The sequence below is a fragment of the Anticarsia gemmatalis genome, chromosome 20 (genome assembly GCF_050436995.1).
Source record: "Anticarsia gemmatalis isolate Benzon Research Colony breed Stoneville strain chromosome 20, ilAntGemm2 primary, whole genome shotgun sequence".
NCBI classification, from domain to species: Eukaryota; Metazoa; Arthropoda; class Insecta; order Lepidoptera; family Erebidae; genus Anticarsia; species Anticarsia gemmatalis.
Genome location: NC_134764.1, coordinates 4,737,471 through 4,753,043, shown reverse-complemented (window position 1 = coordinate 4,753,043; position 15,573 = coordinate 4,737,471). Strand labels below are relative to the sequence as shown.

The window sequence follows — 15,573 nt, the reverse complement described above, 5'->3', positions numbered from 1 at the left end:
ATGAGAATTTATTATTTTTTTAGCCAGGTTCCTTCATAAATAAATCAAGTGATCAATCAAGTAGGTACAATAGGTAAACGTATTCATATTTTGGTATACTGCAATGAAGAATACAAAGTCATGCTGGTTGCCAGATTATGTTCTATTTTCATTCGTCTTCTGACTTCAAGTCATTGCCATTGTAATATTTGCTACTTTTTTATTCGTACTAATTTATTTATTAACTCTTAAACAGATCTTCAACAGATCATCACCCTGCATGACATCATTTATTATAGTACTTTAGTGAATTCATAATTGCTTTTTAAGCGCATTAACTACGCAAAATTTGAAGGTCTTCTCTCAGTACGATCATAGTATTCTGTTCTTCCTTATCCCCAGCTACTGATCTATCAGTTTTATATTCCTGTTCATGGAATCAAGTTGGAAAGTAAATTTTGCTTTATGTCTTCTGTTTCGTAATCTTAGCTGTGCAGAACTGAATGGTCATTCAATTTTGTGGGCAACCGATTGAGTAACATTTACTGCTTCGACTGGGATCTTTGCTATTATGTGCTGAACACTTTGTAATTCGACTCGCTCGTCAATTTTAATACGTACTTTATATTTTATTGGTATTTACTCATATGTCTGTATCGGTCTGAGGATGGTGGAATAATGTTCAATGTTATTCGTAATACTTCAGTATATATTTTATCTTTATCAACTTTGAAAGATATTTTTTTTAAATTGTTTGTTACCTGTGGTGTATCGGGCTTGATTTTTTATGGTGTTTACGTAGATAAATGTAAGATATCCTGTCCCTATTTGGTAGGGGAATTCTTATCAAATATTGACCCGGAATAGTACGGCTTTTAAGTACGATAGTCGAATATTATCGTTATGTAAACATGTATTTTGACGTTATTTTATCAATTTTGATATAGACCTGTAATGTTAGTATATGTTATAGCATTATTCTTAGAAAATATCTATCATAAGTCACCGTAACGTTGCTTACAGTCCCAAAGGAAAAGTTGTCTTACCCGTTAAGAATTAAATCACATGTGTAATAGATACGAAAGTATATTTTCTTTCCTACTTCCTACATTATAATATAGTAGAAAATGTAATATTTTCTTCAAATAACTTAATCTAAACCAAAGTCAAATCTTACGAGTATAATACGTAATCGTTTGGTGTTTAATATTCATATATTCAAAACGTTTAGGTCACCCAATTGCGAATTCATAAGTTATTTTTAGCTTTAACGTTTTATTAATAGCTCTAACTCAATGAAGTTACAACTTTTTATTTTGTTTTAGACATTATAACAAACCACAAAGTTTTTTTTATTTAAAACAAACGAGTCTCATTAAGATTACAAAATATAATGCTCTATTACACTAGTTAAAATAACGGCGTGCAGTCAAGGATAGTAGCAGACATACAGGTATTAAAAATGGGGGATTAAAATGCAGGCCTCCCTTTAATGAAATAGGTTACGAGTAATAAATTAAAGCTGAAAATTAGTAGTATTTAAGCTCCGAAAATTATTATAAAGATGAACAATTTTTATTCAATATATTGATCTAAATTCAACGTAAAAGAGGAAATACCTTATAAGTCGATCATGCGGAAGCCAATTAAAACTGTAACTTAACTCGATAAGTGTGACATGCTAATATCTGAGTTATGTCAGTTTTGAGATCTCTTCATTAAACCTTTTATAAAGTAAGGCTATTTGTCCGATTGATATGATGATTACCATGTGATCAATTGAACGACTGATCAATTGATCAAGTGATTTAATGATCAAGATTAGGTAATGCGTTCTGTGGTCAACGGATTTCCTGGTTTGTGCTTGTGGACTAATTTTGAAATGATAATGAATAGATGTGTGGTTTATTATTATGCATGATTTGTAACTCGTGAGAACTAAGTCAGTATATAATTGTCGGGTAATTTCCTGCGTACGTTGCTTTTGTTATTGTTCGTTAGTTCCGATGTCTTATGTCATTAAGCCTGTGTTTGTGTTGTAATGTGTGATGTTGAAAGCATTTTTTTATTAACAGTTTCCGTAATAAGGATGTGATGGAATGGATTTTGTGTTGCGAGGACTTTTAAGATACTAAACTTGATCATGATAGCGAAGAGATACAATTACCTGTGAAAACATATTTTTGTATTTTGTTGTCATTATAACAAATTGTAAATATGTAGGTGCTTATTACTGATAACCGGCGTGACAAGATGTAGTTGCGGGAGTTGGAATGAAGCAAATGAAGGATAAGAAGATATATCAAGTGGTTCTCTAGTCTTTGCCTAAAAACCCATGTTAAAGTGATCTTATGTATGTGTGTTTGTAATTATTCCACCGTTTATGACAATTTATTAATGAGACTTAACACTTTATTAATTTACCATACCCACCAAACTGAACCAACCATAAAAAATATAGCAAAAAAAAGTCCTGCTAAGTGTTACCACAGTAAAAAGTCGTGATACATACATAAATAAGTGGACAATAAACATGTAATAGGAGGTATTAGCTCTTAAATACATCTTGATTTATTAAGTCGTATGACCACTTGGGATTCAATCACGCGATCAAGCGAGCACTCAGTGACATGATATAAGATTACGAGCAAGCACTTTAATTCATTAAATGAATTGAATTTTTGTTAGGTTTTTGACAGTAAATCTCGCAATAAAATGCTTATGCTGTAGTGCGATTATCTGCAGTCGATCGCTCACGATGTCGAGTATCGAGATTTTAATTTAAAATGTACTACCAAAATAGATCATACAACGTCCATTCGATGTGCTGATCAAATTTTCACACAAAATTTTCTCGATGACTAGCCGGTTGATGGTAGGCGATATTAGTAGAAAATCGAGCTACTGCTAACTGAATCTTTGACAACATTTAAATTACAGACAACATAATAATATCATTGCTGATTGCATTAACGGTTCTATTGGGAGCGATACCTTTTCATAGATAACTTAACATTTAACCACCATTGACATTTGTATTACATAGGAGTTGGTAAAATATTTTTTTTATGGCTCAATAAACCTTGATAAGCCTTTTTTTAAAGTCTCTATAATAGCAGTATGTGAAGATATTAAGCCTGTTTTATTAAAATACGTATAAATAAAAGAATATTTTGCTGTTAACTGTTTAGTATCGGACAGGTTTAAGATTTGTATATTTTAATTTTAAATCCTTCTATATTATCTAACGATTTGTTTATATTGATTGTAGCGTTAACAAGTTGATCGCTAACATGACAGTTATTAAACGAACTGATTTACATAAATATTGCCAAGGTTTCTTTTTTATTATGTTTGTCAGATTGAATACGGCTCGTTAGTTTAGTTTATTGCCTACTTTTTATTGATCTTTGATCGAAATCATTATTAAAGCGTGAACTATTAACTAGGCCTAATTTCTAGCAGTAGACTTTTTTGAATAAGATGATGATGTGATGATTGATTTTCTCATGTAATTTTTTGTATGAATATGAAGGAAAAGGCTAATAAAGTACTGGTTAATTCATTGTTAATACATATGATCCTTAATCTCTTATCAACCTTAGAGCTATTAGGTATGTGATGAAATGGAAAGCGCAGCCAGTTTCGGGATACGCTGTGCAGGCTGGATGTCAAAATGTCAATATTATTATGATTAACTAGGTTTATTTTGAGATTAAAATGTGTTATGTATTACGAATAAAATTGTAAAAAACTTATTTCTTACTTACTTAATTCTCACATCGCAGTGTAAGTAAAGCGGATTCAGGTAAGTCAATTTCCATGTTAATGAAATGTGATAATTTGGTCATTATCCTCATGTTAATATTGGCTACTTAATGCAGCTAAGTGACGTAATACATGTTTAAAACCACGACGTTATGCATCTCACACGAATTTGCACGAAACTCTTTATACAATCAGCACTTAGGTATTGGCTTAAGTATTAAGGTGGATCTACGCTAGACGGGCCGAGCACGAGCCAAGATCAATTTTTTTAGTAAGCGGCCTTTTTTGAGGCTTTAAAGTCCGTCCATACTAGCAAGTATTTGTGAACGGCTCATAGATCCACGCTTAAGACAGTTTGAAGAGGTTGATAAACTCAGAACCACGATTTGATGAAAGCAATTGATTTATCTAAAATAATGATGAACATAATGTACGGTATAACGCTGTACCTGTCATGTCTACTACTCTAGGTAACAATCGTTTTCGCAAATATAAGTAACAATCGTTTTCTAAGCGCTACAATGCATATTAGTGTAGAAACATACTTAATTTTTAATAGATTTTGAATACGTTAGCTCACAAAACTTAAAACAGTAGTTTTATAAATATTTCCTGTTTAAGTCTAGGCATTCTAATGTCGCCTGCTCATTATAATAATTTTTTAATTTAAAAACCATTAAAGTTTAACTAAATTGTAGATCATTGATTTCAAAATCTATGCCGTTGTTGCAAAATGTTTTAAGGCTATAGTTTATTAACTAGAATTTTGATATCCGCATGTTTGCTCCTCGACATTATAATTTGTAATTTTGGACACAAGGCACCCACCACTAATTTTTTGTTGTGTTAAATATCAGCTTAATTACGTGTGAGTAATGCTTCAAATAGTCATCTTATGCCCGGTTTCTGAGGTACATCTAGCGGTAGTTTATCTATTGAATCGCGTTTTTTATATGAGTTTAAACGCTATTGAACCGATAAACCGCTAAATGTACTCAGAAACAATGATTAAGTATTGTCAATTGACAACTTCATAATGTATCTACGTCAAATTGGTAGTTAACACGTAGTACATTGCTTTTATTGAGTAAAAATAAACAATGTACATAGAGCCTATCAAGTAATTGTCAACCGAGATACTCATAGCACCTCTGCACTACATTTTGTTTTAGAGCCTACCTTCGTTGCTACTGAGAGAAGATCTGATTAGTCAAATATTTACCCAATAAACTAGGCGAGTTATAACTGACATTAGTGGTCACTGCTCGTACATTGACATAACATTGTTTGAAAGAGAAATTCACAAGTTTACTTAGCGCATATAAACATTGAACATGGCAAATGACGTAAGTGACTTCACTTGTGTAATAACTGTCCTAAAACTTAATTGAAGCCCTTTGTTATGCTACCGACTCCGAATATGAATGTTGAAATTACGATACACACCATTTTAAACGATCTTTATTGTTGTTTAAGCAAATAATCGTAAAATGTAGATTCTTTACATATATTTGAGTAATTATTTTAATACAAAGGCCTACTTAAACACGAATATTTTGTTAGTTTTTGTAGCTCTAGGGTGACTACTTGTTTAAAGTTTTTTGTATTCAAAATGATGTGCATTAAAAATGCAAGTCTAAAACGAAAAGAAAGTGTATTCAGAACATTAGTATACTGAATTAATATGCATTTGCACTAAAAAGAAACTGTTTTCTTTATTGTATAATCACAATAAATCTTGACGTTTGTCTGTCTTTGAAATAAATACCAATCATTTTCGTTGAATCAAAAAATCTACAAAAATCTAAAAAAAACATCAAAATATCTACAAAATTAAGGATCTATAGTGTTTTTCTTTAGTTTGATAATTTCAAACATTGAACACTTTTTATTATTAAAAATGCAAAACTTTTGTAGATGAAGGTATTTATTTTGTAAGTCTTTCATGCCAACTGCTAATTAATTTTTTATTAATTATCCCGGTGATAGTTAAAGAACTAGGACCACTTTTAGGCTTTTTCCTGAAATTCAAGGATAAGCCGCTGATAATAGGCTCTGTTGTACGGGAGCACGGACCAGCTAGTTTTAAAAATGCCATGAATACTTCTACATCTCTCAGTAAAAGAAAGCGTGGAATTTCGTTGATAAGTCGTTATTGAAGTAAGCGCATATTCTAATATTCCGGCATTGCAAGGATTACGAAAAGTAAGTCAATTGATAAAAGCTCACATTAGTCTACTTTAATTAATTGAGCGAGTATTACTTATTCACATAAAACCTTCTAATGCTCCAGATTGTCTTGTGCAATCTGTCATAATTATGATTTATCATTGTATAATTTACAACAGGATTATGTTCTTAATTAAATAAATTGTAACCACAAACTTAGCTTATGATTATTAATTTGAAATATTATTAGCAATTTAATATCAAAATTATGAATATAATGTGGTATTTAATAAGGTTTTGACACGCGGAAGGATCGTAATGCGGCATCCTTTTAAGCCTAGTTTTAGCGCCTTATGACATAGAAAATCAAAATCATAATGTTACCAATCAATTACCTTTAACAAATTGATTTCCTGCCGACTGCTATAACGTTTTACCTCACAGAGAACCAAACAATACACTCCGAATTGTTAGTACAATGGAAGACAATACTATAATTATTATTCTGTCATCAATAAAGTCCCGGTTAGAAGGTTCCCAAGTATTCTTAAGTAGATTCGTAAGCCGGAATAGAAAGGTAAAGCCGGAATAAAAAAAGTGAAGCCGGAATATGCTCATTATGACTAAGTTAACAATATTAGAATTTATCTATATGTACATAATATCTTGTATAAAGTTACTTAGTTCGTATAGAAATAAAGCAGTTTGTTCATCAATTTGCGCAGTTGAAGGCAATATATGTAGTTTTGACATAAGTCTGTTATTGGCTTGTACCATGCACATCGCTAGTATTCGCTAGTATTCGCTACATGACTCACGGCCGCGAAACGAGAGCGCCGTGACTAAATCATCTTGATTGTGTTTCTACACAGCTTTGTTGCAATAGAAATATGAATTACCAGATTTAGGTACTAAATTATAAAGAGCTAGAGCAATATTGCATTTAGAGAAGTTAGGTAAATAATTTCTGAAGGTTTGTAGATAATTTGGCATCTCACGCTATTGCTTCGAGATAGACTCCAAAGTATACAAATGTTAACTTGTTAATCAAAACAATTAGACGTTATTTAAATGAATCAATTTATTTGCAATTAACTAAAATGACAAAATAATTATTTAAATAATCGCCAAAGCTATAATTCAAAGCAATGGAACAAAATGTTTTTACCTTAAAGCAATTTTTTGCGAAAAAGTTGTTCTGAAACTTAATTTTAACGATGGCTTAGAAGTAATTTTGTGATTTGAATATCATCTTCAGTTGATTTGATGTCTTGACTTGCAATTTAGTTGTTCAATTGTTGTTAGTTACTTGAAGGATATCACCGGTTATTGATCTATTATTGCCAATCTGAATGATATTCGTTTTATTTACCGCCTTTATTGTTGTAGCAATGACTTTAATAGCCTCCAATTGTTATATTGTTAGTAACAATCGTGTATCTTGCGTGAAACCTTCAGTTTTATTTCAAGTAATGACTTGATACTGCCTCTACGACTTTTGTTAATAATAGAATATCAAATTGATACAAAAGTTGGGAATTAAATATCGTTTTTTTTAAACCAAACAGTTGGCATGTATTGATAGTAATCTTGAAAAAGGGATAACTGAAAACAATGCTATAAACGAACCTAGATACGATCAGACTGGCTGTTAGTTATTGTTTCATTGCTCACTTTATATCAAACAATATTTTTGCCATTTAACGTGCCATGAAAAGCCTAGATTTTGTTTGATTGCACTACGAGATCTACCATCTACTCTATGATGAATTCCATACATCAAAATGCATGTCTCATAGGTTGTACAGCGTTTGGCACATAGCTAAAAGTTAATAGCTTTCCTTCAAATAGAGACTTATCTAGCCTATAAAACTTTTTAATTTGAATACCGTGTAACCACGCGAAAGATTTAGAAAATTTAAAACCTGAGATAACTATTGCACTTTTATATTGTAACATAATGTGTTGTCATCGGAACTGGTCGCGTGCTCTCCGCGTATATCATTTTAATTGGATTATGTTGAGTGGAGCTGATTCCACGCAACGCATGTCCCACGAATGTTAAGGTGAAGTTAGATATTAAATTAACTAATAAATACAACTTTTTGAAAGTCTACTGATAGTACATTTTCAGCACTTGCTATCCTTCTTTTCTACGCGTTTGCGAAGTATTATCGAGTTTGCACTGAATTGGTAACTGGATTGATTGACCACAAGTTTCTAACATCGTGGTTTAAGCTAAACTGATATTAGTCTATACACTTTTCGCAATTTCGTGTTGGTTGATATGCGTGACGAATAAGAAGACATTTTACCAAAGAACATCTGATTGATTGAATGTTCATATAATTTCAGAAGAAATGTGAATTTTCATATAACAAGCACTGTTTGCACTGATATCTTTACTAGTAGTCACTGATATCTTTACTAGTCATAGTTTCGAACTTTTCATGGAAAATTTTTTCATCGAAATTTCAGGGTTTTCATAATAGCAGATTCTATAACTAAAAACAAATAATAATTGATAATCTTACCTTATCAAGCCGGGCACGCCGCTCGCCAGAAGTAAATCCTTTATAAACGGGTGGGCACAGTCACACGTGTTAACGCTCACCGCCACGGAACGAGACGCGAGTGTCGCACGCGCGCGCGCTACAACGACAATGCGCAGGCGCACGCCACGCACCCGCCCGCGCTCCTACTCTCCTCATTAGCCCCGTGTCACATTGCATTACGCATTACATTTCCTGGTTACTATCATAATAATGGAATGAAACTTTATGGGAATCAAGATTTGGATACTCATTAGCAATTTAAAGATTAAGTAAACTAAGGTTGTCTTTGTGACGCGGCTAGTAGTGTGTGATGGTCTGGCCTAGGTACATAAAGGTTTTGGATTCGAATCCTGGGTCGGGCAAAGTGCTATCGATCTTTTCTTGTTTATATTTCATTATTAATTACTCAATAGGAGCCTGGAGTTTGATAACTGTCAGCAGGGTCCCTTTTATAACATGGGGCTGACACTATAATTGACGAAACAACAAAACAGTTGTATTTTATAAAGATCTGACTACAGCTTCTGGTATAAAAACATGATATTATGTGTGCATTCATTTTAAGAATATTTTGGAAATGCATTAAACGGCTAGTTTAAGCTTGATGACAATCTAAAATTAAATGTCGTAGCTAAAGACGTGTTGGTTTACGACGTTGCAGTTGCTTGACTAGTGGTCATAAAAATGTTAAGCACATTTCGTTTAAGAACAACGCTGCCTGTAATGACTTTATTAGTGAAAATATATATCTTCTCTTTCTCAAAGAAATTCACATATTTTATCAAAAAAAGTAATAGAAATTATCGTAAAAAATATATTTTGTATAAAGCGTCATATGAGAAGGTTTGTTTTTAATTAGGTAAGAGGTAATACACCTTGAAAAGTTGCGAAATTATTTTTTCAATGAAAATGCACGTGACCGGTATAATCTCGAGATTATAATGTAACAACTATTCTTCGGAGCTTTTGTATTCTGATTTTGCGGCTAGAATGTAAGTAATTCTAATTTATGATTTAAAATGTTCCTTGTGTATGTGCAACGTCAAAGATATGTAAAAGACCCTGAATTATAACACTATCACAATTTACTTTATTTCAATGCCGTTCTTATTAATTTACGTAATAATTAATAACTTTTTATTAACTGTCATGTTACGTTCTTGACACCGAAAATTAACATGTCATTGTCAAAAAACTGTGTTATTTTGCCCGGCTACTTTTTAATTCTAATCTTGGTTACTAACACTATATTTTATTATGAAATAACTGTGGATATTTTCTTTTTAAATATTTAGGGATTGAAAAGAGTGGTTTAGCTTAGTTCCTAAGAGCTGATATTCGTATCGAATACAAAAACAAACTGCGCAGAATATAGATACTTAATATGAAATGCATACAAAATGAGTGTATTTCAAATAAAAGATCTAATATCACATAATATTGTCACATGCATAATGTATTTGTAAACATTTGCATCTTATTATGAAGTGTCTTGGTGTTAAATCCGCTCGATTTCCGAGGTTATACCCATTTATTATTTCTTAAAATATTACCGAATTTTAGTTTTTCATTAAGTTTTCTGTTTTCTGATAATAAAATGACTATTAAAAGATTTAATTACCACTTGAAACTTACATGAAGAGGCGCATCAGTAATACATTAGGGAACGCGTCGAAAAATGGAATAAAAGACGTATGCATGGGCTTTTCAATCGTAAGAATGTAAGCACATAATAATATTACAACGTAATAATTTTTAACACACTATATAGGTATATCATGGCAATCAACAATAATTAATTAGCAACGCGGTAGGAAAACCATCACCATCCTTTCCTTTCAGTTCGGTAATTTATTAAAGTACACAGTTTTCCTTTCCATGAACATTTATTAAGATGTGTATCGTATAAATAACGTGTACGCAGAGTGCGTTGACCGCGCTATCTCAGTAATAGAATTTATAAGAACATTTCCTATAATATAACAGGGAGTCAAATAGAAAGTGCAATAATTTACTTTGAAATTGATCTTGATCATGTGCGTACGTGTAAAGTCGCCACAGACGGTACTTATGTGCACGTTAGAATTTTATTGCACTTTTTCAAAACGATTATCTTTTAGTTTCTTTAATTCTTATAGCAGGTAGAAAACTTGAGCTATTTTGATCCAATAATTTTATAATTGTCATCAGGGTATTGTGGTTTTACGACATATTTTAATACAACGAATTAATAAAGTAAATAAGTGTTCACCAAGTGATACTAAATTAACGATAGTAATTTAAACACGATAAAATAGCTATCTGCTTTATTCATTCATTTATATATTCGGCCTGCATTTAGCCCGTATAACTCAAAAAAAAGTCAAAGATTGGTAGAGTTTAAAAGCCTTCATATAAAACGCAGACGCATGAATTGCTCGTATGAAAAGAACATTAGCAACGCATGTCTTTCATCGGCCTGAAGAAGATTCGTATCGTCTTAATAATGTTGTTGCATGTCTTCACGCTCGTCAAATTTATTGTAAATTGAAGCGTCTGCGCCTTTAGCCGACTATAACTACCCATTAAACAATAACACTTATATATTATTAGCAATTATTTATATCTTGCGTAGATTCGCTATTATAGATCTCTTATAATGCAAACGTAGTTAGTAAATAACTCAATTAAATATCGTCTTTATTAAAGTTTTCTTCTATGCGTTGATAGCGAATCTAGATGTCTTGATAGAGACAGAAAGCTGTCTTAGCGTATTCGCGTTAACGAAGAGATAGCTGCAATCAGAGCCGCATTCGTTTATGTATTTCGATTTGCATCACGGTTCGACGTTTATTTTATTTTTACCAATTATTCTACTTTACATAACGTAATTTGAAATAGAGTAATTATTACAAAATGTGCATCAAAACTTCCATTGAAATATATATTAACCCAATAACTCAAAAATATTTACATTTATTATCAAAACATTGCATTTACGATGCCCAGCGGTTATAGAACAACACTATAGACGTAGAAAAGCTTGAAATTAGGTGATGACGAATAAAATAAAATTTATATTGCATTTAAATCGATACTTTTATATGTAGTGGACGAGAATTACCGATTGCATAAGAGTTAATGCAGAAATCGTAACTTTGTGAGTATAAATGATTTATTGTGTAATATCCGAGTCCGGATCTTACACTGAAATCTTGCTAAATGATAACAGATGCATTTTGAATAAACATCTTAAAATAGATTCTTACGTATAGGCCGTAACAAAATTACACCGAGAAAGAAGAAAACATAGATGTTTTGTATTAAATCGATCAAGCGATTAGGTATAGATAGAGTTCTTCTTCATAGTTTTATCCAACTCTACGAAAGAAATGCAATATTATTGCATTTCTTGAATTGCTCGTATGAAAAGAACATTAGCAACGCATGTCTTTCATCGGCCTGAAGAAGATTCGTATCGTCTTAATAATGTTGTTGCATGTCTTCACGCTCGTCAAATTTATTGTAAATTGAAGCGTCTGCGCCTTTAGCCGACTATAACTACCCATTAAACAATAACACTTATATATTATTAGCAATTATTTATATCTTGCGTAGATTCGCTATTATAGATCTCTTATAATGCAAACGTAGTTAGTAAATAACTCAATTAAATATCGTCTTTATTAAAGTTTTCTTCTATGCGTTGATAGCGAATCTAGATGTCTTGATAGAGACAGAAAGCTGTCTTAGCGTATTCGCGTTAACGAAGAGATAGCTGCAATCAGAGCCGCATTCGTTTATGTATTTCGATTTGCATCACGGTTCGACGTTTATTTTATTTTTACCAATTATTCTACTTTACATAACGTAATTTGAAATAGAGTAATTATTACAAAATGTGCATCAAAACTTCCATTGAAATATATATTAACCCAATAACTCAAAAATATTTACATTTATTATCAAAACATTGCATTTACGATGCCCAGCGGTTATAGAACAACACTATAGACGTAGAAAAGCTTGAAATTAGGTGATGACGAATAAAATAAAATTTATATTGCATTTAAATCGATACTTTTATATGTAGTGGACGAGAATTACCGATTGCATAAGAGTTAATGCAGAAATCGTAACTTTGTGAGTATAAATGATTTATTGTGTAATATCCGAGTCCGGATCTTACACTGAAATCTTGCTAAATGATAACAGATGCATTTTGAATAAACATCTTAAAATAGATTCTTACGTATAGGCCGTAACAAAATTACACCGAGAAAGAAGAAAACATAGATGTTTTGTATTAAATCGATCAAGCGATTAGGTATAGATAGAGTTCTTCTTCATAGTTTTATCCAACTCTACGAAAGAAATGCAATAATAATATGATATTGAAATGTGGTAAAGCCGCAGCTGGGGTTAAACTCTCTACTAAAATTCAAAGTTAAGCATATCCAGCTTTTCTGATTAGTATGTACTGTTTATGGCGCCTCGTCAAAGTGAATGATTTGAATAAGTAAATGAGGCAAAAAGTTTTATTGATTTTTTATGGCTTGTCATTCAAATTGCCCCTGATAAAAGGCTTATCTATGAATGAAGCTACTACTATTATACAACTGTAGTGCCGATGCAATTCTAATAAAATATTTTATGGCCTACTAACTATTAAATCGTTTTATGCTTTCAATACATTAATACACGAATGCCTTTTTTAGATAAAATAATCACTTCCTTTGATACAAATACATAATCAGCTGATTAATTTCCTATTAAATCTATATAACATTTTTGAGTTCAAAATTATAATACAAAGATTATCGAATAGACTAAATTAATTAAATAAACACTTTTTCCAAAAAAGTGTTTCCTAAAATACGTAACTTTTGGAAAAATAAAATAAAATATTTTGATAAAAGAAATCTATAAGTCGGCTCTTACACTGTCATATTTAAGTGATAATATATAAAAAGTAGGGTAATATTATAGCCAGGGGTTTACGATTGAATAATTAAAGTAATATATGCACGTTGTTATACTGTGTATAATTATTATGCACATGTAGACCCGGTCACCGAATATATTTATATGAAAACGAAAAGGCGTAGGCCGGCTATGTTGTGGTGATGTAACTTAAGGCTTAGAACTAGGAAATATTGGTCAAGAGCAAATTGGGCCTATGCCCAATTATTGTTTTTGAATTAAGATTTTGAATGGTTATAAATTGTGTTATTCACAGATAGTCAACACAGTAAACCTATCACTGTTTTGTATGATTAATTTAATGTCCTCCTAGCCGATACGGCTACGGCGGTCAGTTTGTGTTATTTGTGCGATCCACAAATAATTGTTTCGGGTCTGGTTGTACTTTGTGTCCGTTGTTTGTATGTTTGTAAAAGTCCCCGCGACACAAGAGCAATTCTTAGTGCGGGAGTTGTCTTTTTTACAAAAAAAAAAAAAAAAAAAAAAGTTTCATTGAAACTGGCCATCTGTGCAGGACTTTGTTTATAGAGTCCAAGTGTGTGCACAATACACAGCCACACTCTCTATTCCATCACTCTCATAGCCTGGTGGGACGGATAACCGACACAACCAGTGAGAGGTCAGGCGCAGGACCGACGGCTTTACGTGCTCTCCGAGGCACGGACGTATACGGTGTATGATAGTGATGCAAATAAACTAGTGGTTTACAGCCTTGTTGGGTGCCCCGATTCTTACGATAGATAGTTAACTACCCGGTATCTTATGATATCTATCCATTCATCTGTGTTTCTAGATTTTCCCGCTATCCTTTCGCAAAACGCAACTAAACATAATAATATTGTAGAAAATTTTATATAATAATCCTCTAGTAGCATGATTCCAAACTACTAAGTATAATATAGGTTTTTAATGCGGAAATGAGGTGCTAAAATGTCATAACTGAGTTTCGAACAGCTTTTCTCAAAGTAATCGCTCGAAGCATTTTCACTTTCGCTAGCAGAAAGCGAACATTACCGGACGAAAAGCACAATTATCGCTTCATAATATCGCTAACATTTAAAATTCGACTTTTATGTATTTTTGATTAGTATTTAGTTTATTGCAAAGATCGTTTGATATTGATCTTTATAAAAGTCAAGGATGTTTTATAGGTTAGTCAGAACACCTGGTATTGTTGATTTGATAATGAATAATGGATCCGATGATAAAATGATTTGTTATTTTAATTAGTGTCGTATGAACTAATCAACTAATGGCGAGACTAGACTTATTAGTTTTGTGTTTGCGTATGTGTCGAATATAATATATCTGTCTTGATTAATTGACCTCTAAGTGAGACAAAATAACGTACATATATTATGTGTTAACACTAATAACTAAGTAAAGTTTCGTCTTATCATAAAATAGACTATTAAAAATTGTAGGTGTACCATTAAAAAAGTAAGTACCTACCTAAGTGATGAAATTACATTGTAATTTTTGGCACCAATAGTCGGTATTACATATATAAACATAAAAGCCGAATTTATATAGTTATGTAAAATTGTATAAAAAGACGAGCAGTACTTATAAGGTAAAGCCCATAAACTATAGTTAGCCAACATGTAGTGAGCAAAGGGGTAACTGTGTTAAGCCGACGACACGTACTCTAACTCAAGATTATCTTGCACGTAATATTATTACACGTTACTTTATATTTTATATCAGTTATGTAGTTCGCTTATATCATACTTTAATTTGACGATAGTAGTGTAGTCGTTGTGGTAAACAAGCCGCTTCGATTGCGCGGCGGTCGTGGGCTCTATTCCCGGTAGGATTCGCGTGACTCGATTAGATGCAGGTCTGGTTTTAGAACGATGGTATTTTCGTCAAAGTCAATATAAATTATTATAATAAGAGTAAGTTGTCATTGTATCATATCATCATGTATTGGAGGAAAGATATAGTTTTCTTTTTCATGTTATTTATCAGAAAATTTATTTAAATATGTGTTTTGGTGCCATAGATTTAAAAATAAACACATGTTACGTACTATATTTTTTTACATTTTCAAGTAAAATAAACTCTAATTTTGTACGGAAAACATCACCGGGAATACGTGCTAAGAATACGTGCATTTTAAAATAACCAAAGACATTGT

At 31.9% G+C, this 15,573-nt stretch overlaps 2 protein-coding genes across 2 annotated transcripts in view; one reads left to right on the top strand and one right to left on the bottom strand.

The window, feature by feature from the left end:
* LOC142981558 (uncharacterized) overlaps positions 1 to 8,592 on the bottom strand; it is a 31,109-nt gene extending 22,517 nt beyond the window's left edge. The window contains exon 1 of the mRNA XM_076127558.1: positions 8,451 to 8,592. The gene's annotated coding sequence lies outside the window, so the exon portion shown is untranslated. The remainder of the gene's footprint in view (positions 1 to 8,450) is intronic.
* Positions 1 to 15,573, top strand: part of Flo2 (flotillin-2) — a 268,758-nt gene that overhangs the window by 130,658 nt on the left and 122,527 nt on the right. The window lies entirely within an intron of this gene.